At 40.2% G+C, this 8,246-nt stretch overlaps 1 protein-coding gene across 1 annotated transcript in view; it reads left to right on the top strand.

The window, feature by feature from the left end:
- Positions 1 to 484: 484 nt before the first annotated feature.
- The window catches only part of CDC7 (cell division cycle 7), a 29,030-nt gene continuing 21,268 nt past the window's right edge, over positions 485 to 8,246 (top strand). Inside the window, exon 1 of the mRNA XM_054980680.1 lies at positions 485 to 564. The gene's annotated coding sequence lies outside the window, so the exon portion shown is untranslated. The remainder of the gene's footprint in view (positions 565 to 8,246) is intronic.

Here is an 8,246-nt window from a genome sequence, read left to right as displayed (position 1 = left end):
GAAGGCTCAACGTAAAAGCGAACTAAGCGAATTCTCGATTTTTCAATAATAAACTGCTGGCCACAGATAACAAAGATTACAACGTCCTTCAATGGAAATAAAAAGATCGACACTACTGTTAAGAGAACACCCTAAACGCTTTTGGAGAATTACCTACATATCTCCTGTCATTCGCCCCATGTATACCCAAAACGTCTCCAACCTCGCAGAAGGGCCTACCAACAAGTCGGTGCAAGCCCCTTCCGGGGCTAGCGCCGAGCCCGCTTACAAAAGGAAACGACAGCCCTCAATTTGGGTTCAACTGTCCGCGCCCGCTCGCTGTACTTCTGGGAGAAAGTGGGCGGCAATTCGGACCAGCCTATTGCCATCCCCGTTTCTTCAGGAGCTTGCTGGATTGGGTGAGTCGGCTGCGTCAAACGGGCTCCTGGATTGGCCATCGGGGGATTGTCCGCTGAAGGCGGCATCATCAAGTCAGATAGGAGTCTGGTGGCTTAGAGGGGAGTGAACGCGCGCGAAGAAGTTTCCTCTCAGAGAGCGGCGGCGGCAGCTTTTCTTCTTTCTCAGGTAGTCCTAGAACAACCCTCTGCTGCTCTCCGTTTCCCGCCAAATTCGTGAGGCGCGTTTTCTCCAAGCTTATCTGAATGGAGCCTAGGGCGGCAGAACCCTGAATAGTGTGGCTTATAGCAGAGGCCCTTGAGTCTGACCAGGTCCCGCCCTAGTTTAACCAGGCTAGTTACTGTGGGGCTGCTGAGGGGACGCCGCCGCCTCAGTCGTAGCTCCTCCTCTTCCCCCACCCCCGCAGCAAGGTCCGTAAGTACACCAGACAAAGGTAGAGCAGCAGCTTGTATTCTTTTTGTGCTTTATAAGTGCTCTAGCCTTCCTAAAGAAATCCCGCTGACGTCACGAGTTGCTATTCCCAGGTAGAAGCGCGCATAGGATTGTAGGCAGGCTACTCTGTCATTGTTCTTGTTACTATGCTCTTGAAACTTGCTGAGTGCCTTTGGGGCAAGTTACGCTGCCTCCGTCTATCCGGAAGAACTCTGACTCTCGAAATCTCACACTCTGAAAATCTTCCAGATCTCTAAGGTGCCGCTGGACTCGGATCCTGCTGTTCTACTGAAGACCAGCACGGCTATCCGTCTAACCTGTCCCACAGCATGGTTAGGGTAAAAGTAGGGGAATGATATAGGCTATGTTGAGTTGATTGACGAAAGAGTAGGACACGAATTACTGTTAAATAAATACATTGGGTGTAGAAGGCTGTTACGGACTTTCTCAGTTTGCAGAGAATTTAGATGAGAGAACATTGAAAACATGCTCCACCAGTAGTCTGAAGTAGTAAGCTCATTCTCCATCATGTGCGTTGCAGACTTTCAGTAGGCATATTTTCTTCTTGAGGAGTCAGATGATTCTAAACTCATTGTCAATTGCTTCCAGTGTCTTAATTCAGAGTTTTCCAAGTTTTTGAGCTCGGGCCTTGCTTCAGAACTAGCTCTATCTTCTGGCTGCATGTCATGAGTTCTACTGGTTAACATGCTGATGTTTTCATGTGCAGCTGTATGCATCCTGCTGCTGCATGTGAAGACCTGTGGCACTAATGCAGTGTTAATATTATAAAAGTAGTAGAAGAGGATGTTGAAATTCCTTCCTAAAAATACTTATCAGGAACTGTCTGTAGGATAAAACTTCACTTTGTACCTGGGCTCTCATCTTCCCAAATCAGGTTAGGATGAGCCAGTTTGGTGTAGTGGTTAAAAGTGTAGGACTCTAATCTGGAGAACTGGGTTTGATCCCCCACTCCTCCCCTTGAAGCCAGCTGGGTGACCTTGCATCAGTCACAACTTCTAGGAGCTCTCTCAGCCCCTCCCACCTCACAGGGTGATTGTTGTGAGGATAATAACAACATACTTTATAAACTGCTCTGAGTGGGCATTAAGTTGTCCTGAAGGGTGGTATATAAATCAAATGTTATGATGATGATGATGATATGATCTGTGAGGTTCTTTTCCTATGTGACTCTGAACTAACTCATTTTTGGCTATTGGGAGGAAATGGCCTCTGCTTATCTCTGGTCCTCACTGTTTTTCAGAGATTACACCCACTTGGACTCTTCATAGGATTTCACTGTCAGTGGCTTATAGTGCAACCCTATGCTATAGTGCAATCCTAACTATTTAGAAAAAAACCCTACTTTGTTCAACTGAGCTTACGCTCAGGTAACTTTGTATAGAATTCCAGCCATAACTGTACCATTGATTGCCTGCAGATTTGTGTTTTTGGAAATAATAACACAAATGATATTGCCTTATTTCTCTTGAAGTAAAAGGAATAACTTTCTAGTTTTAAAAAAACGGATAGTAGTTAAATCTACAAAAGATTGGCTAGAAGGAAATCTGGCAATTACTTAGAAGGTAGTCTGACTGGTTTTTGCTTGGCCGGAGACCTGCAGGCTTTACAAAACCTTTTGTTTAGAATTGTAAACATATTCTAATTTGTAAATCTATATTGTACAGACTTTTATGATTAATGGCCACACACACCCCAGCTATGCACATGATCAGGACAACAATTTGAATTTTACAGGAGAAAAAAATGACAGAAAGCATAGTATTCTAGATATTTGGACAGCACTGTGTTCAGTGATTTTAAAAATAGTTTCACATCATGTACAAACTAAATGACAAAGTTTATGGTAACTTGTGCCTAGTTTTTTTTAATATTTATGCTTGCAAGCTTCAGTTTAAATGTAGTGGAAAGCTTGTATTTGACCAGGAGTCTTGCTACAAGGAGCTACCGTGTAAAGTTAACCTGCTCTGACAAGCCCCAGATGTTCTCTCCAGACCAGTGACTTGATGGAGCTCAAACAATGATCATGGAAGTATGATTTCCATTTTTTGAACAGTAATAGATGAGTTTATTTGTCCTGCAACAGAAGCTGAGAAGACAGACAAATTTAAGTGCAGTTACTAAATAGTTAAGAGGTAGCAGAATTGGTCCTAAAGCTGTGTCAGAGTAATATACAAGCATACATCTTAATGTTAATGTTGTTTCCTAGTGGTTTTTATATCTTGGCAATTTCCATTTCTTTCCAAAGGTAATCAAATCTCTTTTGTTTCATACAATTTTCTTGCAGTTCATTAGCGGACTGTTGGATTTTTAACATTTAAAAATGTTTAAAATTTTGTAATGTGCATTTATATGCTAGACTAATATAATTAAAATAGATCGCCTCTTGGGCATTTGTCTGTGTAAGCCGATAGTAGACCGAAATGAAGATGGTTAATCAAAATTTCAGGGTTAAACTTATTTCAATAGCTGGACATTGATTTAACCATTACTAAACTAATATGTTTGATCTGCAATACTAGTATTCTTCTGTTTAGATTTTAGATTAGATCTAATGCTCTGCATCTTTTCAAACTTCTGTTCATTTCTTCAAACTAACGTTTATTATTTTAAAATATTTGTACCCTGTATTGACCTTTACTTTCTTTAGGGTACATTTTTCTTTTAATCTGTCCCTTAACCCTCTGGGTAGTCTGCTGCCACCAGGAATATTTTATTCCGAGATTTTTTATTTAAATTTTCCCTTTGGTAACGTTCCCAAAGCGTCAGGCTCCTTCGTGGTTTTATGTGGCCCTGAGGATAGGAATGGGATATAGCAGGGGTGGCCAAACTGTGGCTCGGGAGCCACATGTGGCTCTTCTAGACATACTGTGCGGCTCCCGGAGGTCTCTGAGTATCACTGTGGCCATACATTTTATTTTAGTTTAGTTTATTTCCCTCCCTCACTTTCCTCCTTTCTTTCCATGTCTTTCCCTCCCTTTTCCTTTTTTCCTTCCTTCTTTCTTTCCATGTCTTTCATATTTTCAATAAAAATAAAAAGCAATTTCCTCATCTGAAGTCACTTCAGTGCATCATGTCTTGTGGCTCTCAAACATCTGACATTTATTCTATGCGGCTCTTACATTAAGCAAGTTTGGCCACCCCTGGGATATAGCAGTTGTAGCTACACTGGGAGATAACAAAACAAGATAAACTTTTATTTAGTCAAGCGTATCGGTTTCATAAAAGTAATTCTCGGTTCTTAAAGTTACTTCATTTACTCTCATTCGCACAGATCTCTTCTAAGGCTTCACACACAGTTAGCCTCTTTCACTAGACTCAATAGTTCTCTCACAAATACTTCAATATACTCAGGCAGCACACAGCTAGCCTCTCTTTCTCTGACTGAAACTTTTCTCTCTGCACTCCCTCTCAAACTGCCTTCGCTCTGCCCACACTCTCAGTCATCAACCAATCATATCACTCACTCATCCCTCTCTCACCCCCACTCTTCACCTAGCTCAAACCAAGCATTTAAAGACACATGCACACATTTACTTGGAATCATTACATACCCCTTTCTGTAAAACTCAGGGTAGCTTACAATAACTTTTAAAGAGATCATTAAAACAATAAAATTACACCAATATAATATCCAATACATTTTCACATACAGTTCAATATAGAACATCAAGCATAATTAATGATATCCAGCAAGAACAGAGGGAATCAGGCACATCCCCAAATTAGTAATAAGCCCTGCAAATGAACACAGCATTACATGCCTACCTAAATGTTCCAGAGAGGATGGGCAAGTCATGCTTTAGGTTAGGGGCAATTCTGTGGAAGGCTGGCAAACAAGCCACAGAGGGACACACCACCCAGCAAGAAGGAACAACTAGCAGGAACTGGTGTAGAGCACAGTTTATATGTGGGTTCATACAGAGAGAAGAGATCCTTCAGCTGTGTGTGTTTACATGAACTAGAATCTGGGAGAACCAGGTTTGAATCCCCCCTCTGCTATGAAGCTTGCTGGGTGACCTAGGACCTGTTACTCTCAGTCTAACCTACCACATAGGGTTGTTGAAAGGATAGAATGGAAAAGGGGGAGAGGACAACTAGGAGGAACTGGTGTGGAGCACAGCTTATGTGTGGGCTCATACAGAGAGAAGAGATCCTTCAGCTATGTCCCCCTGAGGTCCTTGGAGGAAGGATGGGATAAATCAGCATGACCAAACCAGCTGAGCCTAAAAAGGAAGCTGTCATAATAATGCAGATGCAAGAGAGCGTTCCTAGCAATGCCATCCACCTATTTCTCCAGGAGCATCCCCAAACTCCTCATAATGCCAATCATAATGCATCAATAATCTAGCAGATCAGCCAGCTCCAAAATGCTGGCTTTTCCAACAAAATCAGCTCCATTTTGCCTGGATTCAGTTTCATCTTGTTCCCTTCATCCATTTGACAAATCTTGACAATGACAGCTGCTTAAGGAGCTTAGTTATAGATATGTAGAGGTGAGTGTTATCATCCAGCGTACTGTTGACCCCTAAACCTTAATCTGCAGACCGTCTCATTTAACAGCCTAAAATAAACTATGAAAAGTCTGAAGGTGAAAGGTGGAGAGGTGGCATTTTATAATCCTGTGCAGAGGACTGATAGAAACTTTGAGTCTAACTGGACAAAAAATATAAAGAAAGATGCCTGTAATACTCCAATTAAATGGAATCGTACTTAGCCATTTTTCATGAACAAAAATTGTAGGGTCCTATTGCGGAAACAGCACAGATAGCAGCAAGCTATATCTCTGGCATCATTGCTCTTATTTCTTCTCAATTCCCCCCAGCCATTTTTTAAGAGTGGGGGCATTCAGACTAAGGATAGTCATAGCCCATCTTATCTGGATTTTCCCCAGTCTTGTGTTTTGACCACCAAAAGAGAAGAAGGTTACAAACCAATATGGCTTACGTATGTTGCATTAAAAGCTGTGGAATGGGATCAGCAAAAGTTGCTTAACTGGGTTATGGATAGGGTTACTCACAGTCCTGTGCTTTTATTGGATGCTAAATGTATGGAAAGGGGCAGCTGAAGCTTTTCATGTCATAGAGGTAAATAACATCCCATTAAATCTCTATTAAAAGGACATGTTACTTTTCATCCAGGGATTTGATAGCCATAGGTATGAACCGTGCTATATAAATGTTGTACAGTGTAGATCTTTGTCTTTTGTTCTGTGCTGAAAGAAAATCAAAGATAAAGCAGTACCTTTTCCCTTAAATATTTGTCATTGTGCCTACTGAAACTTAATTTGCTATCATTTGAAACTTATTTTATTACCAGACTATGTTAGACAATTCATCACTTTGCCACGAACCTCTTTTAATGATTTTGGGCTGATGACTGTCTCACAATCTAAGCTAAGTCATAGGGTTCTTGTGAGGATAACAGAAAGGGGGAAACCATGTATGCTGTGAGCTCCTTGAGTAAAAGTGTGGAATGAAAATAAAATGTGAATTTGAAAGAGGAAAAATGTTCATTCTACCAGTTATTTTTGTTTTCATCTTTAATTAATGGAAATTGACCCAAGACACTAATATTTCCCCCAAACATTTAAAAAAGGTGCTTATGTTCCAATGAAAAAATAAGGTAAATTTTAGGATACTAAAATTCCTGTAATTGAATAAAATTAAATTCCACTTGGAATAAAAGGTTTGTAGGAAACAACAAAATGAAGCATAGCCCATTAAAAGGGAGGAGAAAGCTACAATCACATCTTCCATTTCCTGCCACTTTAAAAAAAATTATATTTCAAATTCGAAGACTGTCTCTTATTATAACTTGAACTCTCTATTGAGCAAAATCTTGATTTTCCTGAAGCCACTAATCACTGAATCAACATAATCTTTGAATTACAGCACAACTTTGCCAGTACAAGCCTTGTTGAAAGTGTCCATCTAAAATTATAATCATCTATTTGTAATAGGCACACAGGGATATTTTTAGTATTCATTTCAAAAGGTAATCTTTGGGGTGATGTGATAATCAGAGGACTCCACCAAGTGTCCACAGCAGTTAAAGTAATGTAATGTCAATATAAATTACTAGCATTCCTGCACATTTAGGATATAAGACCTGGTGATACTAGCCCATTGATTTCAAAGGGCTTAGATTGGACTAACTCTGCTTAGGATTGCACATTTAGACTAGCAATTTCTATATGAACCCTAGTTCATGGGTAACTGGTATAGGAAAAGGAAAGCTTCATGCACCAAGGGTGGGAAATACTATGTTCAGTGGTAGACTATTTGTGGTTGACCTTCCTAGAGCTCTCCTAGCTCAGTCAGTTTTAATCAAAGTCTACCTTTAATCTGAATAGTAGAACTTTATTGCTTCAGCATTCACAGTCCCTACAAATGACCTTCCAGTTCTCACAAGCCTGCTCCTGGGCTGCAGTTGTCAGACCCCTTTTCTGTATTTTACCTCCCTTTATTTTGCCTCATCCACACAAGAAAAGGTAACTGTTTCTGAGGTCAGAGGCAGGGGCTGTTGGGAAAATGCAGTCCCTAATCTCAGCATTACCATTACAATAATGTCCTTTGTGATGTAATCACTTGACAATGAATGTCTCAACTGGGTCCATCTAATCATTGCACATCTTCCAAATAGCAGTTGGACAGTGATACTTCTCAAATGCTAATGAAATGGGTTGACTCTGGACTGGACCATGTAATGAAAGGTGAAGGAATATTTTTTCATTATCTGCTTCCTGAGATATCCACGGTCTAAGAGAAGTATTTTAATAGCATTTGTGTAAGTGGTTATTCATTAACATGAGAACTGAATACTTCAGTACAAGGCAAAAAGTACTTCAGCAATGTCCTATGTTCTAAGTACACATACTAAAAATATATGGAATTAGTACTTATCACAGAGAGGTTAATTGGCTAGGCAAAGTGCTGTTTTCAAGTTGATCAGATTCCTTGAAACTAAACAGACAGTTTGGTGTAGTGGTTAAGAGCAGCAGGACTCTAATTTGGAGAACTGGGTTTGATTCCCCATTCCTCATTTTGAAACCAGCTGAGTGACCTTGGGTCAGTCACAGCTTTCTAGAGCTCCCTCAGCCCCGCCCACTTCACCGGGTGATTGTCATGAGGATAATAACACACTTTGTAAACCACTCTGAATGGATGTTAAATTGTTCTGAAGTGCGGTTTATAAATTAAATGTTGTTGCTGTTAAAATGCCTTGTTCTCTGGGATGTCTCAATTATTTTTCTTCCTTGCCTGCTTGTGCTTCAAAAAAATTTTCTATTAAATAATTTAGCCTGGATTAAAAAAATCAAAATAATATAAAATATACTACTTTTCTCTAGGACAGTGGTTACCTTTGCGTGTATCCTCTCTGAAGGCATTGGATGTACT

The sequence above is a fragment of the Eublepharis macularius genome, chromosome 5 (assembly GCF_028583425.1).
Source record: "Eublepharis macularius isolate TG4126 chromosome 5, MPM_Emac_v1.0, whole genome shotgun sequence".
NCBI lineage: Eukaryota > Metazoa > Chordata > Lepidosauria > Squamata > Eublepharidae > Eublepharis > Eublepharis macularius.
This window is presented reverse-complemented; position numbering and strand designations above follow the sequence as displayed.